The sequence below is a fragment of the Otolemur garnettii genome, unplaced genomic scaffold, assembly GCF_000181295.1.
Source record: "Otolemur garnettii isolate 467f Iridium unplaced genomic scaffold, OtoGar3 scaffold00008, whole genome shotgun sequence".
In the NCBI taxonomy this organism is placed as follows: Eukaryota; Metazoa; Chordata; class Mammalia; order Primates; family Galagidae; genus Otolemur; species Otolemur garnettii.
Genome location: NW_003852403.1, coordinates 6,032,928 through 6,053,755, shown reverse-complemented (window position 1 = coordinate 6,053,755; position 20,828 = coordinate 6,032,928). Strand labels below are relative to the sequence as shown.

Sequence of the window (20,828 nt, the reverse complement as noted above, 5' to 3'; positions counted from 1 at the left end):
TGTGCCTGACTCCTACTCAGATGCCTTCCTGGCCACATCCCTGAAGGGATGAAAACTCTTTCTTGGCATAGGTGGAGAGGTATAAACCCCACTCCAGGTCACCTCGAGGGGCCTGCCACTAAGCCATATGATAAAGTCATGGAACTGCGGGTGGAGGTCCACTCGGACTCTATAGTCTTAGGGCCATGGAATCACATCCAAACTCTTTCACTCACTCACTCATACAGAACACAGAGACTGATGACACAAAAGACTGACAACTGAACCTGAGCTCAAGAATCAAACACAAAAGACTGACAACCCAAACCTACCTATACCTGTGATTGTATTTGTACCTTACCAGTACATGTACCTGCACACTGTACTTGTACTGGTACGCGAGGGTTTTGCTCAGGTTCGCAGTTGGTCAGAGTGACAGAGAATAGGCTTGCAATTGAAATAGTATAGAGACAAAGAATGGCTACCACTTTAAGATGATGAGTAGCAAACTCCTTTATTCCTTGCTGGTTTAAATAACCAGCTCTGCACATACACACTGTCAATCAACAATCCTTCCATTACTTTAGTGACATAGTAAAAAAGAAATTAACCTTTACTTAGTGCCTGCTAGTTTTCTGATCACAACTATACTCATTCTTTCACATCATCCATTATACTAAAAACACCAATCAAGGGAAAACATGTTGACTTTCTGGTCTGATTCTTGATAGGTAGGGAAACTCATTTAGGGGGAAAGGGCTGATTAATCACCCACTCTACAAAGCCCTAAGCCATCTGGAGGCAGTAACTTGAAGTCTTGTAAAACAAGAATCAGGAGGTTCCAAAAGTATACCAATGACTCGTGTCCATGCCTCAGTATCCCTTGGCCCTGCTCAGCACAGAAGAATGTCTCTCCAGCTAAAACAAAGGCCACAATGGGAGTTCTACATCAGAGTCTCCTAGATTGTAGAAAAACATGACTTTTGTTCCTGGTCTCTCTCAGAGGCATAGAGGCCTAAACATATAGGTTTTCTCCTATACCTTAATGGTACCTGCACCTGTACTTAATGAATCTACCTATACCTGTGCTTGTACTTGTACCCTACCAGTACCTGCACCTTCACCTCGTACTTGTACTGGTACCCTAGTGGTACCTGTACCTGTAACCTGTACTTGTACTTGTGCCTTTACCCACTGTACTTACACCTGTACCTGCACTTAAGGAGATGTCTCTCCTTTTGCCTTGGCTGCATCCAGCCATTCCCCACCTTCTCTAGAGATAGACTTACCTAATTGGAAAATTTGGGAAACTGTGGTTGATCCACGCATCCTAGGGCACCAGGACAGGTGAATGTCCTTCCAAGGCCTTCCCCTGGGGCCATTGGCTGGTGGTGGGCTCAGGCAGGGTGGGGGGTCTGATGGATCTCCCTGGGGCCTCCAGAAATGTTGTGACTCGCACAGCTGAGAAAGAAACTCAGATGCCACTTGATGCAATAATCAATAGAAATTTATTACACCTGTGCAGGGGGCTGCTGCTATGAAAAACAGTCAGCCCCAAATGGCAGGCCAAAAGGGTTTTTATACTCTATATTCTGTATAACTGAGCAAGCAAGTAAAGTAAAAGCCAAACATTGTGGTTAGCTTAGGGTGGCGGTAACTTGAGATCAGGGATCACATTGGGGGGTTATATAGTTCAAGGCGGGGTACATAAGTTGAGGAAATTTCTGAGAACTTGGGCCTTTCCACCAGGGGCCTTTTCTGGAATCCACTCCTCCCTTCATACTTCCCCAATTTCAGACTTCTCAGAATCTAACCTCCCTGAGAGGGCTGGGACTAAAAGACTCAGGAGAAGTTCTATTTTTAATGGTAGGGGGCTTGTCTACTACATTCCCACTGGTCTTAGCGAGGAATCAAGGGGGTCTGGTAATCATAAGAAATGCTTTTGTCTTTCTAAAATAAGCTTCTCCTCTTCTAAGGCAAATACTCCACTGGGTTGTTTATTAAGACATGTTAAAGATATTTTCTCTACAAATAAGAGTCATAAATATAAAATCAAGTTTCTAAGAAATGTCTCCAACCCTCTGTGAGCACAAATAGCCAACCTTTGGTGTGGGTTGGTCCCCCAAAGTTTCCTTTAATCACTTCCTCTAATGTCAGGACTGGCAGAAGATAAAGGAAAGGCCAGGACTCTTTGGTCAGTGCCCCCCCCCCCAAGATCACTCCTTCACCTGCTGTTGTTTACAATTACTCCATTTTTTAGCTATCTCCCTTCCTAGAAAAAAGAAAAAAAAGAGTGTCAGCTGCCAATTGAGTGGTGTGAGAAGTATGCCGAAAAACCAGTGGGAAATCTGTGCCAAACAATAAGCTTACTGTCCCTTTATAAACTCCCAGCAATCCCTAAAGAAAAGGAAGTTTGAAATTGTGTACATGTGAGTGCTTGGAAACTGACTGAAGGAAACAACGACAGGTGGGCTTTTGTGCCCTCCCCCATCACAGAGGGTAAAACAATTGTGTGAGTGGCCACTGTCTATATCTCAGTTTTTATCACAGCTAGAACTTATCTGTGATTTGTGTGAGAAAAGAAAACAGAAGATGCAGGGAAACAGTCTGAAGCATTTTAGAGAAGAGCTTGTAGGAGATTGGTGTAACTGTGTCTCCAGAAAAATAAAAAAATTTGAACAGGAATAACTCAAAAAATTTATTATTCAGATGACTATGGTTTTCTTTAAAATAAAATTAGTTTTGAGCCTGTTATTAAAATCCAAATGTTTAAAAATTATGAAATTGCCACCTCTGTAATATTCCTAAGGTTCTAGATTCAACTGTGAATTCATCTAGAGAGTATGGTCTGCAGGGTGCAGCCCATTTGTGCCTGAAAATAAATTCTGAAAAAGAAACAAAAAGTCAAAGTTCTAAGTTAACCTGAGCCTAAAAATGGGAAAGATCCCTGTCCAGCCCTAAATGAGAAAATCCTGTAGCAATATTATATTCCATAAACTGTCCCTTATTTAGAAAATGTAGTAGTTTAGTTGTTTAAATTGTTTAAGAAATTGAATCTTTGTTTAAAAAAATAGATTCTTGCCTTTTAAACTTTCTAATTATCAGTCTGGACAAGTAAATAATTAGCTTCATAGTATACTGTGATCCTGTTTTGTAAAAAATGAATATTTGAAAGTGAAAGAAATTCAACAGAAAGAAAAATAAAAACTGATAAAAGAAAATTTGTAACATAATTCATAGGTAATCCAGTTAACTATATATTGCCTTTAAAATCTTTTAACTTGTAATCTTGTTTAAAAAATTTTTTAAACCTTTGATATTTAACAAATCTTCCAAGATCAAAACTCTAAATTTAGACTTTTTAAGAAGACATATTAGGCTTACTTAGTATATTAAAAATGTATAGAAAACATTGTCAAATATGAAATAGTAGTTAATTTTATATACACTATATATACATATATATATAATAAAGTATTGGTCTGTCTTAGTGTATATTATCAGTAATAACTAACTGAGTCCAAAGTTTGTCCTTTAAAAAGTAGTAAGAGAAACTGAAGCACATTTCTAGAACTTTAATTTAGAAGTATGAGGATTGCTAACCTAACTTCAAACAAAAGAAAAATTGGTTACATAAAACTGAATTGATTTTATATAGCTTTTTATTTGAAATATTGCTGATTCTTTTTGCATTATGTTTTCCAGAAATCAAGAAAACCATTTTCTATCTTATAAGCTATGTGTAGCTTTTCAAGCAATGTATACACTTATGGGCTGAACTTGAAACATGTATTTTTTCCTCTCTCCTTAATTTCTCCAGAATTTGAAAGCCATTTGTAAGTATTCTTAATTTTTGACAATACAGTTATTTGTATAAGTTCAAAAAGAATCTGTTTTGTTCTATTAAACATAATGAAAACACTGGGTATTTTACCAAGACTTTAGCTAGAATAACATTTCCAGAGGGTCCAGACTACTTTAAGAAATTAAGGCTGACTTTTGTATAATTTTTTTTTTTTATAGAAAAAGTCAACCTTAATTTTCAACCTTTGGAAAAACTGGCCACATACCCATAGGTAACATTTTCTAATCTATGGTAAGTGACGAAGGTCACTTTCTAACAGGTCCAGGAACCAAGAGACCAGGGACCTCAAGAGAACAAGAATTTACCCAATGCATACAAGTATCTAATGGCACAGATGAAGCCTGGGCTTGTCAAAGGCCTCCAAGTCTAACCCAAGATTCCTTATTTTAAAAGGCTCTGGCAAAGCCAATTTTAAAGGAAAGAAAAAATAACCTACATAAATAATAATTATTCTTACTGCACTTTGTGCAAATAATCAGACCCAGTATACTAAAAGTTCAGCTTATTTTAGTAGCTAAATTAGTTCTACTCACAATTTGTCTTTAATAAAGAGAAAAATTGGAGAGAGAGAAATAGTTTAAAGAGAAAAGAGACTGTGGCCTGCCTGTATTAAATCCCAGCCTTATTTGTAATGTCAGCTCATAAAATAAAACATAACTGTTTTACTGAACTGATCTGCTAAATGGAATTAAGAAACTGGCTAAGGAGTATAGAATTGTATACAGTAGTTATATTTGCTCTGAAATGCTAAAACTCAACAAAAATTACCTGTTAACCACACTAAAAGCTTTCTACAGTATTGAATATTATCAACTCTGTAGAAGCTCTTAAAACTATGTATTATCTTAAAAGCTGTATAAGTTTTTAAATTAAGAATACTAATGTTCTCATTATGTAAACCGTAGCCTTGAAATCCAGAACATGTAAATGTTTGTAAATAACTGCTAAATGATTTCATACTTTTAAAACAGTCAACATGTGGTACTCTAGCCACATACCGGAAGCTGGCTGGTCCATGCATAGCTGAAGCCTGAAAAAACTCTTGGTGGAACTTCTCTTAATTAAACTTTAAACTTTGGGAAAAGAGGAAAAAAATAAAATCTGTGTACCCACACCACTCCCTCTCCTCCTCCTATCAGTAGACATTTGAATTTTGAAACACTCCTTATGTTAAAAAGTGAATAAGTGCTGTCAAACTTAAGATAATTAAGAATCAATATAATCCTGTTCCCAAACTTATACCCACCACTGGGTCAATGATTTGACCCCTGAGAGAGAACAGAGGGAACTTTTTAGGCCTAGCCTAAAGTAGAAAAATACTAGTTAACTCCTGGCAAATTCCTGGGTTGCAAGCCCTCAACAAAATGGAGTAAGTCTGATTCACTCCCAAGATAGATATCCAAGTACTAACTAACTTCTTGCTTGACTAACTCCTGAGCCTGGGAAAGGAACACACTGTCTCTTGACCAATCTTTAGACAATACCAGGTGGAGAGAATACTGACACAGAGATATGTGGAGGAAAAGTACTGAATCTAAGATGTATGGGAAAATATTAAAACATAGATGTATGATGTAAGGCTCACTAACCACAAAATTCTGCTTCTGTACAATGCTTGCTTGCTACCCCTGCCTGAATGTACCTGGACAGCCTGAGTGACAACCAGGATGCAGACTAAGCTTTAAAAACAACTCCTATGGCTCAGTGGGTAGGGTGCCATCCCCATATACTGAGGGTGGTGGGTTTGAACCCAACCCCAGCCAAACTGCAACAAAAAGTAGCCAGGTGTTGTGACCAGCACCTGTAGTCCCAGCTACTCAGGAGGCTGAGGCAAGAGAATCGCCTAAACCCAAGAGCTAGAGATTGCTGTGAGCTGTGATCCCATAGCACTCTATCAAGGGCAACAAAGTGAGAGTCTGTCTCAAAAAAAAAAAAAATGCAACCCCTTAAGCACACGGGGCTGCTCTCAGAAACTCCATGTTGGGATACTGAGGCAGTCACCAGCTGGCCCTTCAATAAAAGGACTCTGCAGTAAATTTGACTTGGTCTTTGTGGAACTCCTGGGCACAAGACTATGATATCATGGCACAGGATGACCTGTGTGAAATCTTGCTTCTCCTTCCAGGTTCTCCACCCAAGGCACCTGACATCCACTATGTTCCTAGTTATTGTGACAAAGGTCCCAAAGGACATGAAGAGGGTCTGGAGTCAGGCAATTATTCTCCTGCAGCAGAGCAAAGGAGTTTATTACAGTGAAAAGACCTCCCTGAGCATTGTCCAGCCTGGGACCCAGAGCCCATTTGGCTGAGTCTAGATCTCAGCCCATGTCTTGCCTCTAGGCTTGGGGAATTCAATCTGAGTTCAAACAGGCTGAAAAGGAGAGGGAAAGCTACCAACACTTACTGGGATCCAGCTGCAAGTCAATGTGAAAGAAAATAAATCATGTCAAAGCAGAGAAAGATAAAATGGAGATTGCTCATATTTTTCATTTCATGCTACCATCTGTCTGGATAAAAAGCAGGTTCTGGTTATTTGCCCTCATCTGACATTTCTGAGAAAAAGTGGTTGGTAAAGTATCTTGGCATAACAATTCACAACAGATAAAGAAGCAGACAACTTATACCTGCTGGATGAGGCTCTGTAGATTTATAGCCCGGTCAATTGCATTAAAGCCCAAACTGTTTCAGTTTGTCTCAACCTGTTAAAAGTCAAAAATCTTAAGGGGTCCCTGCCTGGTAACTCACCCTGTAATCCAGCACTCTGGGAGACTGAGGCAGGTGGATTGCCTGACTATAGGTATAGGTGTTCCAGACGAGCCTGAGCAAGAGCAAGAACACATCTCTCTCTCTCTCTCTATATATATATATATTTATCCAGCTGTTGTGGTCGTGGCCTGTAATCCCAGCTACTCGGATGCTGAGGCAAGAGGATCACTTCAGCTGAAGAATTTGAAGTTGCTGTCAGCTGTGATGTCACCACACTTGACTAAGGACAACAAAGTGACACTCTATCTCAAAAAGAAAAGAAAAAGAGAGCCTTAAGGATATTATGTAGGCATTATTTTCCTGACTGTGCTTATAAATTCTCAGATACTCTTCAAATCAGTTTTTTAAAACACATTTGCTTGCTGATAATTCCATTTATGAATTAAAATTTCTTTCTAAGGTGGCATGGGGGTCAGTGTGGTCTTTCTGAGATTCCCCCGTGGCATACTGTGGCCAGGGCCAGAAAGTGCAGAAGGTGATGGTGCAGCTGATCAACCTCATCTTCAGATACTTACAAAACAGATCCCGGGTTCAACTGTGGCTCTATGACAAGTGGATATGTGGATGGAGGGCTACATCATTGGTGTTGATGAGTATATGAACCTTGTATTAGATGATGCTGAAGAGATTCATTCTAAAACAAAGTCAAGAAGACAACTGGGTTCGATCATGCTAAAAGGAGATAATATCACTCTGCTGCAAAGTGTCTCCAACTAGAAATGATCAATGAAGTAAGACATTGTTGAGGAGGCAATATAGGATTTGGGGGCATACTTTGTGGGACTATCTTTCTAAAACATTTGTGCATATGATTATGATTACTCTTATGCTATTTCAAAATGATAATAAATGCCATGGGACTTTTTTTATTGTTTTTATTAAAGAAATGAATTTAACCAATCCTGGGATCACTGAGTTTGTTGACAATTTTGCTGTTTAGCTTTAGACATTGCATAACTGATCTAATTTATTTCTCATAACAACCCTATGACAGAGGTGATTGCTATTTCCATTTTGCATCTGAGGAGACTATGCTAGTAGGAATTTTGGACGCTCAAGTGCTTGTGCACAATGACTCTAAACAGACAGGGCTGCCACCTCTGATACTGCAGCTGCCTCAGACTCTGCCAGGAAGACAAGCGACGGCTGGTTCCACTCTGCTGTCCATGTCCTCACACCTGGCACAAGCATGTGTCCTGGGAAAATGGCATCCAACTTGTTATTGACTGTGTGGGAGATGACTAATGCTGCCACCTCAGCCATTCAAGGCCAACAGGACCCACTGAGTTCACCAGCTAAGGTGGCGATGAGTGGCTAGTTGAGCAGCCCCTGATTGTCTGCTGGCAGAATGGCCTGGCATTTGGTTATTCCCAACACCTCTGGCTGTACCTTGAGGATTGTAGAGACGCAGTGGAAGAGATCTGGAAATAGGCTGTCTGAGGGGCCCTTCTTTGGCCACTTTAGCAACTTCTGGAAGCTGGGATGGGGGACCAGGTCACTGCCCCAGCCAGTCTGACCACCTGCTGTGGTAATGGTCCTCCTGAACCCATTGAAGTGTATCCTGACCCTGACTCTATAGTGCAGCCCAAAGGTTGTGTCAATCAATTGTTCCATGAATTTGAGGGACAGACCCTGCAGCCATATGTAAGTCAGTAGGGGTGTGAAGTCAAGTGGTTCTGCTAAGGGGGTATTGGAGTCTGAGGGGTGGAGCTGAAGGACAGGTTGTGCCATGGTCTTGGCTGGCCCAGCACTGTCAGTGAGCCCAGGGGCATAAAACCAAGGGCAGGGTGCTTTTTGGGGTCTCAGCATTGGTAAGACATGGGTGTGTACGAGGAGACTCTCCTCCCTGTGCAGCTTTCCTGAACTTTGGAAGACCAGCCTGCCATGAATACCAAGTGTCTTCTGTCCCATGATGCCTCTCTGTGAGCAGCAAAGTTGCTTTTCTTAAACCTTCACGTTGTCTCACTGGGCTCACATGCCTGATAGAGGGACAAGGCATGGTGGGCATCTTCACAGGTGCATTTACACCCCAGCCCACCTTCCCAGCTGTTCATGGCTGCCTGGTTCAGGAAGCATGCTGGGGACACAGAGAGGGAATGATGCAGCAATGATGGACTTATCTAAAACCCATAGGTCTCTCTTGAAAATCATCCCTCTTTTCCAGTGATGAGGTTTTCATCCCAAAACAAGGTAGGAAGAGGTCTGCCTTCCTGCCTCCTTGGCCTGGTTCCCTCCAGGACACAGAAGATCCAGAGGCTGATGCTCCATTTGTGGAAATCCAGGATCTGGGAAGCCACAACTCCACTGTTTCCCTGACACTGTCCCCTCCACCCCATCCTTACCTGGAGCAAGTCCCCTCCCAGACTGGACTGTCAACAGTGCATGGGCTGCCTCCCCCTCACCAACCCATACTGTAATAAGCAGATAACAAAGGGCCGTAAATATTTGCTGGTGAAGGAAACTGGGCCCCCTGTGTCCTGACAGCTCAAAGGCTAGAGCGAGTGGAGGTTTCAGCAATGAGCTCCTTCAACACCACTGGTCCAGAATCTTCTAAAGTGACTTCACTCTCTTTTTCTCTCCTCAAACACATTGGAGCTCATATCCACCCTGGATATGGATGCTTCAGAGAAGGTGTCTTGGTGAGGGAAGGGCACTCATATTGGCCAAGTCTATCCCCAGAGCCAGGTTCTTGGCTAAGCTGGAGCGTACAGTCCTGCATGGAGGGCTGCCACCCTGCCCTGTCTGGTCACTTTTCCCAGCACACACTGGTGAGCTCTTCCCCACTTCTTGGGTGTGACTAAGAGAGTCATTCTGATTGTTGTGGATAGTTTTTTGGTAGGTAACTTTATAAATTTTGTTACAATTTCAATTTGGTGTAATTTAGTTTGATAGAAATACAAACTTATAGAAAAGTTGCAAGGATAGTTCTAGAAACTCCTATGTACCTTTAACCCAGATGTATCAATTTAAACCAAGATTTATTTGTATTATGAACTCCTCCTCATGGAGAAACTGCTCCAAGGTATCTGTTGGTATGCAGTTTTCCCTGTAGTTAAAAATTTTCAAATGTTTCTCTTCCCCACCATTGTTCCAGAGCATGAATTTTACAAAGGGAGTTAGTGAAACTGAATTTGTATCAACTCAAGTCAAAATCTATTTGAAAAGTTTGCTTCTTGTTGTGCTTACTTTTGGTACATACTGACTTCAGATGCAGCAGTATTTTTTTCTTTTCAATTAATAGACTATGTGGGGATATAGTTTAGGTTTATGGAAAAACTGAGCAAAAAGTACAGAATTCCCAGATATTCCTCCATCCCTAGTTCCCTTATTATTAACATCCTGTGTTAATGTGGCACATGTGTTATACTCGATGAGCCAATATTGACAATTATTCCCAACAAACCCTGTGGTCTGCATCAGAGCTCACTCTTGGTGAAGCACATGCCATGGGTGTTGACAATGTGCAGGAATGTGACCTGCATCCATCACACTGGGTGGTTTCACAGTCTTTGACATCTCCCCGACTTGCTGCCCTGAGCATCAGCCCTCTGCACAGTCCAGGCCTTGGGGAGTTCCTGTTGGGTGGGAAGGGAAGGACTAGCCCCAGGGATGGCCAGGAACAGTTCTTGACACTTGCTGTGTGTTGACTCCCTGGGCCCCTCACAGCCGTGTTGAGTGGGCACAGGTCAAAGGAGCCATGCTTGCTGGGGTGAGAGGAGCTTCATTAAGAAGGAAAAAGATTAACCAAGAATTGACTTTATTAAGAAAAAAAAATCAAGGTTTGATTTTTTATAATGAAAAAATTTTCATGTTAGGAAAAGAAAATCACAACAATGGCAAAGGCTTAGAAGACAAATTTGAGTTGGACATGTAGAAAAGTTACCCTGCAGACAACAGAATTTTATGTGTATATAGAGTGTATATACAACATCTGACTTATGTGTCCACCCATTGCTGATTACTTAGGTTGATTCTGTGTCCTACCTACCGTGAACAGTGCTGCAGTAAACATGTTGTGCAGCTGTCTCTTTGATATACTTTCCTTTCTTTTGGATATATACTCAGGGGTTTGAAGAACTCTCTACTGGCTTCCACAGTGGCTGCACTAATTTACATTCTCCCCAGTAGTTATACTAGCATTTATTTCTCTGTATCCTTGCCAGCATCTGTTTTTTGTTTTGTTTCATGGGAGTTTTTGGGGATGAGAGGAGGGTCTTTTTGATAAGAAACATTCTAACTATGGTGACATGAGATCTCACCATGGTTTTGATTCATATTTCCCTAATGGTTAGTGATGTTGAGCATTTTCTTCATATGATTTTAGCCACGTGTATGTCTTCTTTTTAGAAATCTCTGTTGAGATCATTTGCCTGTTCAAATCTAGAGTATTTGATTATTTGGTATTGAGTTGTTTTAATTCCTTATATATTTTATTAATCCTTTGTCAGGAGAGTACTTTGCACATGTTTTTTCCTATTTTTTTTTATGTTGTTTCTTTACTCCATGATTGTTTCCTTTTCTGTATAGAAGTTTTTTATTGATGTAATCCCATTTTTCTGTTTCTGTTGCCTGTGTTTTTGATACTTTACCCCTCAAAAAAATTTTGCCCAGATCAATTCCCTGAAGCATTTCCCTGATGTTTTCTTCTAGTAGTTTCATCATTTCAGGGTTCCATTTGGAGTTGATCCTTGTTTGGGGAAAGATGTAGGGATCTAGTTTATTTTCCTACATCCGGATATCCAGTTTTCCCAGCACTGGACTTTATTAGAAAGTCTATCCCTTTCCAAAGAATGTTCTTGGCTCTTTTGTCAAAAATCAGTTGGCTATAAATACCTGGATTTACTTCTGGGTTTTCTATTCTGTTCCCTTGGTGTATGTGTCTATTTTAATGCCAGTACTATTTTGTCTTAATTGCTACAGGTTTATATCATATTTTGAAGTCAGGTGATGAGATGCTTCCATCTTGGTTCATTTTTCTTGGAATTTCTTTGGCTATTTGAGGTCTTCAGTGGTTCCACATGAATTTTAGAGTTGTTTTTCCAATTACTGTGAAGTGTGTCATTAGTATTCTCATAGGAATTGCTCTGCATCTAAGGGTTGCTTTTGACAGCATGGTCATTTTCACAGTATCAATTCTTCCCATCCCTTTCAGGTCAGCCTTTGCTGGTTCCAGGATGGTTCATGACAGGTTCATCTCTGTGTTGTCATGCTGGATTATCCAACAGTGTTGGGTAGTGAGATAATATTCCTGTCCCCACTCCCAAGCTCAGCTCTGATGGATGAGGGGATCTGATGGATGAGGGGATAAGATTCTTGTTGGAGGGTCTGAGCTCATGGTCTCTGCCATTTCTTTCTTTTAGAATGCCAGAGACAGATGTGGTATTGACAAGATATTTGAAGGTCTGGATGAAGATAGAAACCAGATGCTCTACTTCGATGAATATTTAACCTGACTGGGCATTCTGTTGCAATGTATCCACAAAGATAGCCAGACACCTTAGGAAACTCTCTGCTTGCCTTTCTCCCAGCAGTGCTTTTAATTCCCTCCCCCAAGCCTAGACTTGCCTGAGGGAAGGGAATCAATACAACATGCTCAGGAAAATCTCTCATGGTGTCATGTCCTCTTTCAATTTGGGGACCCCACTACATCATACCTCCCCTGTGTGATGCCAGCCTCATTTATACCATTTATACCCCACTCGCACTTCATTTGTTCACTCAATATTTATTGAATGCCCACTATTTATTCATTCATGCTTTCACTCAATAAATGTTCCCTAAGTACCAGATATAAACATTCTATGTCCTTGTTCTATCAGAGCTCATTTACTATTGAGGAGGAAATAGGGCATAGAAGAATAAAAAAACAAATAAAAATATCATGTGGGGGGCAGTGGTGAGCACCGGTAGTCCCAGTTATTGGGGAGACTGAAGTGGGAGGATGACTTGAGATGAGGAGTTTGGGTCTGCTGTGCACTGTGTTTGCACCTGAGAATAGCTGCTGAGCTCAGCCTGGGCAACGCACTGAGACCTTATCTCTAAATTATATGCATATATATATATATATATATATAATGATATGGTGATAGGTAAGATAAATGATATGCAGAAAACTGAAGTTGAGAAGTAGAGTTGGGATAAAAGGGAAAAGAGGGGAACATTTTTTAGATGGGATGGTCAGGGCATACATTTGAGCAGAAATCTGAAATAAATGAAGGAGAGTGGCTTGCAGATATCCGAAGGCCCAGAGTTACAGGCACAGAGAAACCAAGGCTCTGACATGGGCACATTCCCGACCTGCCCCAAACAGCATGGAAGCCATGTCCCTCTGGCACAGTAACTGAGATGGGACAGGGTCATGGGGGGAGCTGGGCCTACAGTTAACAGGAAGCAGGTTTGGGGCTTATAGACCATTGGGAGGACTTTGGACTTTATCCCGAAGGTGCAACTACGACATGGGGAAGTTTGATGAGCAGGACAGGATGACTCCATTTACACCCTGAAGGATCAGTGTGGCAGCTTTGTGGAGAACAGACTGCAGGTGCAACAAGAGTGGAAGCTGGGAAACCAGCTCAGGAGCGATCCTCAGGGTAGTGCTGTCCAGCACTGATGTGATATGGGCCATACATGTCATTTAAAAATGTGAACATGAAGAGAAATTAATTTTAACAATGTATTTTATTAACCCAATAGACCAAAACTGTTACTATCTCAACAATATAAAATTATTGTTGAGATAGTTTACATTCTTTTCTTTTGCTTTAAGCTTTTGAAATCAAATGTGTATTTTACCCTCCAGTGGCCACATTTCAAGGGCTCAAGGCTCACTTGTGGCTCACAGCAGCCATGCTGGGCTCTACAGCCCTAGATTGTTTGAGAGATGACTAGGGGATGGGTAGCTGGTGGTGGTAAGGGATGATCAAAATCTGGTCACATTTTGAAGGTGGAAATTGACAAGGATTGCTGCTAGATTTTTCTAAGACAGGGTGTGGTGCTGGGCACCCTAGAGATATGTAGCCATATCCTTGCCTTAAGACATTCAACTTTGGTGGCATGGGAACCGGACTGAGCAGATATCCCCACACTCTGTCATCTGAGTTTTGGCCAAAGGAAACACAGGACATGTGGACAATAGAAGAGTGGCCTGGGGAGGGTGGTGTCGCATACTGGAAAGAATTATAGATAGGAGGGTATAGGGATTCGGGACTACTGGGTGAATAGGCTGAATAATTTCACTGATGGCCTGTAAATTTTGCACTAACTGATATAAACCATCATCTTTTTTACGGGAATAATGGGAGTATTGTAGGGGAGTTAGTACGTTTGAGAATACCTGGCACCAGGAGTTTGAGCATGAATGGTTTAACATCCCTGAGGGCCATCATGGAGACTGGGTGTTGTTTAAGGGAAGTATATGAGTGTTGGGGTTGGTGGGCAATGAGAAAAGGTGAAGGATGAGAGGCTATAGAAGGAAGAGAGATATCCCACTTGATGGGGTTTACAGGGAGGTCAGATTGAGAGAATGGAAGGGTTGTGGGGGAGGGGTTAGAGAACTCTAGGCGGGTTGTTGGGAGTTGGTTGTTGGCGGGATTCTTCGGGTTTGTTTTTACTTTTTTGGGGTTTTTTTTGCTTGTTAGGGGATTGTTGTTTGAGGGATTGTTAGGGATTAACTTTGAAAAGGGTTTTTCGGAAGTTGGGCCCCCCAGGGTTGGGTTGGGTTGGGCCCTTGGCAATTTGTTTTCATTCCCATCACCCAGGTCTCTGTTTGTTGTAAAGGACCTTTGTAGGAGGATAGGGTGGAGCAAGTGGCCCCAGTATCAGTGAGAATAGAGATTGCCTTACCTTGCACTATTAGATTTATAATCGCGTGTAATTGTGTTTATAATTTACAATTAGTCTTGGTGATTGTCCAAGGGGCCTCCTGCACCTCTGGGAACTGTCAATCTTCAGTGGCCAAGCCTAAGAGGTGGAGGAATTTAGCCAGATCTTGGGAATGACTGTGACCCAGATCATAAGCACCTGGGCAGTCAGATTCTAGTGAGGACCTCTGTGGGCTGGATGTGGCTTGGAAGGGATTTGGATTTGTTCAATACCTGACCCATTGGCCAGTTTTTCCCCCCATAAAGCATAATCCTGGGTGAGTTTTTCCCTTTCCTGACTGTCCAGAGGAGTTTTAAGAAGTAGCTTGGGGTTTGTCTAATAGCAAAAGCAAGTAACTGGAGCTCTGAGAGGCGTTGCCACTTAGGGGCCTCTTCTAGGTTACTGAAGACCTTCAAGGCCATGTTGATGAGATTTCCTTGGAGGCTCTGAAGGCTCCGGGGGACTTTTGGAGATTTTTCTGGATATTGGGTGGAGACTGGGGGATAAAATGCATGTTGTTAATGAGCCTGCCCTTGGTGTTCTCTGGTGATAGGGCAGTATAGTTATGGAGGGCTACGTTAAGACAGGCTAAAAGCTGGGCAGGATTTTCATCTGGTTTCTGAGTTATTTCTTTTTGTTTTTCATAATTGATGGCCTTATGGGCTAACATTTTAAGTCCCTCTGAGTGACATGGAACCATATGGTTATGGAGGTGTACTCCCGGAGTATCAATTTGGTAATCCCAATTGGGGTCTTCCTGGGGGATGGCCCTAGCCCTCTCCAGCAGGATTTGGTTCATTCTCTGTAAATCTTCAGCATGAATCTGGACCTGGGTCCACCTGCTCCCACTCCTCTGAAGTTTGAGTGGAGGTCAGGATGACATATAAATCGTGCCTGGGCCAGGCGCTGTGGTGGTTGCCTGTGGTCCCAGCAACTTGGGAGGCTGAGGCAGGAGACTCACTTGAGCCCAGGAGTTGGAGGTTGCTGTGAGCTGTGGTGCCATGGCACTCTACCCAGGGGGATAGCTTGAGGCTCTGTCTCAAAATAAATAAATAAATAAATAAATAAATAGTGCCTGGTCAGATCATATGATTTGGTTAGATGTCTGAATTCTTGAGAATATTTTGTGGGATCTGTGGAGAATGAACCTAGTTTCTCACTTATGTGGAACAGGTCTGAGAGAGAAAATGGGCACCTTAAAGTTGAAGAAGGGGGAATCCATGCCTGAGAGATTCCCATATCCAAAACTAGAGGTAGAAAATAGATGAAGTTAAAGTGAGGATGAAAAGAGAACTTACAAGGAAGAGGTGGCTGATGCTCGGGCCAGGGAGCTTACCCAACATCCCTGAGGACCTTTAACCAGTCCCCAGACAGTGGTCCAGGCCCAGAGCGGGACATCTTCCTGCACTAAGCAGGACAGGTGAGTCTCACTTGGTGGGGTTACTCCATAACTGGAATCTGATTTAGGAAGCACAGACTATCAGAGTTTTCAGCTCAAAAATGAAGGAAAAGAGAGTGAGGAGTTGGAGTGGAAAGGGGAAAGAGAAGTTGAAAGGCTCAGAGAGGGACTCCAGGAATTGGAGACGAAAATAAGGGCAGGAGATTACAAGGCTCAGAGAGGGGCCATAGGCCAATACTCCCCTCACTAATAACTGGGTGGATTCTACATAGGAGTCAGTGGGGTTCTCCCGTTTCCCTTCCACTCATCAGAACTAGAGTGTGCTTAGTTGGGAGTGAGTCCACTAGATGCATCCCGGCCCCTGGGGGTGCAAATGGGCTGAGTTCGGAAAGGAGGTTCACACATAAGTTAGGGCATGGTGAGAATATAAAGATTGTGAGGCCAGTGGGGATTGGCGCACTCTGGGCCAGGCTTTCTTTCTGGGCTGGACTTGTGCACTCCTTTCTGTGTCCTTGTGCTCAGTTATATTTGAGGTGAGTCCCAGCGATGGACACTATCAGTAGAGGGCCATAGCATCACAGGTCACAACAACCTCAAACTCTTGGGCTCAAGAAATCCTTTTGCCTCAGTTACTTGTTTTTTAGTAGAGATGGTGTCTCACTCTTGCTCAGGCTTGGTCTGCCCCTTGTGAGCTCAAGAGATCCACCTGCCTAAGCCTCCTAGAGTACCAGGACTATAGCCATGAGCCACCTTGCTCAGCCACTCAGAGCTCTTTGAATTTTTGTTGGAAGATCATTTTTTCCTTGCTGGGAGACTCAGGCTCTTCACGGGGAAGCAGAAGCAACAGGGCAGTCAGAAGCAGCCTACGTCTTTCATGTTGGGTAAAAACAAATGCCCTTGCTTGCAAATCCACTAGTGGGAACCACCCCACAGCAGACAGCCACCAAAGGGGCCAGGATAAGCACCTCCTCTTCCAAGGAGGTAAAGAAACCTCATCTCTACAGGCCCAGCACCATGGCTCACTTGGAGATTCCTCATTACCAGAAATGGACTGCGCTTCTTAACCCCAGCTGCCTTTCCAGAGACTGCTGAGGGAGATCAGTCAGAATTTCAAAACTAACTTGAAATTTCAGGATGGGCCATTGGTGAAGTGGGCCAGGTGGGTTTATTTGAAGATACTCACCTGTGCACCATGCTGAGAGTCACCATCATGCCCAAAAGACACATAGTTGGCTCACTGCCTATGGGGAGGGAGAGCTTAAGTGTAGGCAGTTTGTGTGGCATTTTGGAATAAATTCTGCAAAATACTTTGGCTTAATTTGTGATGTTTATGGAAGAAATTCTTTATACTATGCTGCATTTGTACTTAAGTCATTTCACTTTTCACTCAGGATGAAAGTGAAAGTGACTGTTCACAGACCTCAGTGATGTAAGCTTGTCCTCAGTAGTGAGGAGGTGCCGCTATGCAGAAAGGCTGGGTGATATTCCTTGCTCCTCCTGATGTGTGTTTCTGTACCTTGATGACTAGTTGGGTAGCTATCATGGTGCAAGAATTAATAAATGTGTACAGGGTCGTTTTGCAATAAAACTGGTTATGACTTCAGCCAAGTGTCTACAATTGGGGCTTTTAAGTCTGACCACACATCAGTGTGAAGGAACATGGGCTTTTTCAAGGGTGAAGACACAAGTCATAACCTGAGCGTAACTTACAGTTTAAAGACAAATTGTAGTCTTACACCAGACAGGTATAGAACACACTATATGAATTTCTAATAGCTATTTTATATATTGTCATGTCAACATCTTAAAATTAGATGTTTTACATTCACAAGTGGTGGGGAGTCTGTTGTGAAGGTGTGTGTAATTTAGAGTCCTGTTGGTTTTCTTCTAAGTAGACCACACTGTTTTCATAATTGTAAAGTGCTATATACACTGTACCTTATACTTGATCTGATCCCAAAGGCCAAGAAGGGATACACTGTACCTTTCATAAGTCATTTTACTACAGGTTAACTAAAATTTTAACTGTTAACACAAAAACTGGGCATTTTTCTTTTTGCATGATTTTACTTATCTGAAACACACAAAGTAGACTAATCCACAAACATAAAAGAGACCGGTGATTGCCAGAAGACCAGGAAGGAGGTGGGATGTGGGCAGTGGGATGGGGTGGGAAGTTATTGTTTAAGGGGTACAGTGTTTCATTTGGAATGATGAAAATATTTTGGAATTAGAGATGATGGTTACACAACACTGTGAATGTACCAAATGCCACTAAATCGTTCCCTTTAAAATGGTTGGTTTGACATTACATGAATTTCACTTCAATACAAATAAATAAATTGCAAGGAAAAAATTTGGAAAGAGGCGTATCAACCAACAACAATTTTAAGAATGAAAAAGACATTTGAAAATTTTTCACAGGGGAGTGAGGGAGGGAGCTGGCTGATTTTAAGAATCTCTTCACATTTTCATCAAGCTATCCAAACCCCGTACACCACATTTCTCACTGTAGAGCTCTACCTGCCAATTGGAAAAGTCCTACAAAAGGTTCTTCAACATCTAGCATGAAGGCTAGAATTCTGGAATTGTGTAGTATTTTCCCTTTCCTGGCAATTACATCTTGATTTGGAGTGGGTGGGTCCAAGACCCACATCAATGAACTGAAATTTAGGACACAGACCCTAGTAAGTACCAAGTACATTGATTCTCAGGGACAATGAATTCTGCTAAAATATCTGGGATATGTGGCTGCTGAAATGATAGCTGCCTCAAGGATACTTATTTATTTAAATATTTATTTTATTGTTGGGGATTCATTGAGGGTACACAGAAGCAAGTTACATTAATTTCTTTTGTTAGATAAGGACCCTTTCATATTAGTGTCCTGCCTCCAAAAGGTGAACCCTACCTCTTGACCCCCCATGCCCTGCTGCCTTCCCCTTTCTCAAGACTTTTGATATTCAAAGGATTCAAATCATTCAGCTCAGGGGTTTACATACAAGAAATAGTCACACATAACTGAATTTCACTGCCTTTAAAAAACACAGTTCATTTCTAACTTTAAGAAGCACCTGAAAAGGCCTCAGTGACACCTGAGGACACTGGGATTTCAGAAGTGTCACTGTCAGGAGTGCCAGGCCCTTTTATGCCTGTGGGATCTGTGTGGGCTCCTTCTTCTGCTTCCATGACTCTGTCCTTCAGAACATCCATCCTTCTGGCTGGAATGTACATGTGAGCGTCACCCCAACCCTATCCCTGTTACGTTCTTCTCTGGTCTCCCTCCTGCTGAGGACTTGTGCTCGTGCTTGGGTTTTACTGTAGCTCCTTCTCTAGGTCCTCTGCTTCCCCAGGGCAGGTGGTCCTAACCTCAGGGGAGCCTGAGCAGTGCTTCCATCCCTCCCTGGACTCTAGTGGTAGCCTGGGGCCCCATAACGAGATTGCCAGTAACTGCACTGAAGGCGCTGACATGACAAAAAACTCAGACTCTGTTCCCTCAGGCCAAATGACTGATGGGAACCTGTGAGCATCTCAAGTGCAGCACCAGACCATTCTCCTGGAGGTCTCTTTATTCAATCAAAAATCATAAATCATGGGTGGTGGCTCAAAGGAGTAGGGCACCAGCCCCATATGTTGGAGATGGTGGGTTCAAACCCTGCCCCAGCCAAATAAATAAATAAATAAATAAATCATGTTGACAATACTTAAACTTAATTTGAGGTTTTCATAGCAGTGCTCCCAGGTAATCATTAACAGACAGAAGAATGGAAACAAAGGAATGCCATGCAGTCACCCCATATGAGATTACAAGATAGACTTTACAAATTGGAGATAAAAGTTTCCCATTCACTTCAGTGATTTCTACCCATGCCTAGGCAGGACTCAGTGGATGGTCATCTTTGTTTGCTAGCCACAGTGTTCTCAGATACCAGTTAAAAATCAGGCCTTCTGTGATACTAAACGGGGACACAGGAATGTGGACTCTGTTCAACAGGACAGCAGGATACAGAATTTGAACCTTAAGCCTGTCAGGTGCCAGACCATCCTGTATAGACCACCAGGCTATTGCTAGCCATGAGGGTTTTGAGGAACTTGGACTTTGGGCAACAAGCCTTCCAGAAAAGCCCGGCCCAAACTACACCACAAACCTAACACCCACAGACTCTGGCTTCTGAACTCTCTGGGAGCTCCTGCTGCTGTGCTTCTTAGGGCCTGGGCCATCCATCCTTTCCCCTTATTGCCTTGCGTCTGGGCCCTGAAGAGGACAACTGCTCTGCCTGCACTCCGATTTGTCCTTTTCTTTCTCTTCTTTTCCTCTTTTTCTTTTCTGTGCTTGTCTGTGGGTTTGTCATCTTCAGAGTCCTCAGAAGAACTTGCTGAGGGGGTGTGAGCCCCACAACCCTTGTCCTAGAGCTCTCTGGTCACCTCATCCACATCCTCTGATACCTCAGGAGTCTGATAATGAGACACATGATCCACTCAGATAGTCTCTCCTTTGATCTTGATTCCATTGAAATTGTCAATGGCCAGAATTGTGCTCCTCTTGTCTTCATAGCAGAGGAAACAGAATCCTTTGGATTTCCCAGTCTTCTTGTCCCAGATGAAATTAATGTTAATAGCCTTCTCATATTGTAACAACACACGGATGATTTCCTTTTTGATCAGTTCACAGGAAGCCCTCCCAAGAAGACACAGGCCTGTCCTTATACTCAGAGTGCTAGGACAACTTGCATCCTCCCAAGCTGGACCTCTCACTCATTGATCAGCTTCACCTTAGTTAAAGGATTCACTCTCGTGGGTTGGCAACCCTGGGAGATTTTATTTATAAAGGCTCTAGAATAAAACACAAGTTATTATGAACCAAAGTTCAAATTCCTCTGAGCCCATAGGCAAAAGATTTATAATGGCAAGGGAATTTGATTGGAGATCAAAAAGGCAATGCTAGAACAAAAAAAAAAAA

At 42.3% G+C, this 20,828-nt stretch overlaps 2 pseudogenes; one reads left to right on the top strand and one right to left on the bottom strand.

The window, feature by feature from the left end:
* Nucleotides 1-5,926: 5,926 nt before the first annotated feature.
* LOC100959282 lies at nt 5,927-7,336 on the top strand (annotated as a pseudogene).
* Nucleotides 7,337-15,625: 8,289 nt separating this feature from the next.
* LOC105886392 overlaps nt 15,626-20,828 on the bottom strand; it is a 10,764-nt pseudogene continuing 5,561 nt past the window's right edge.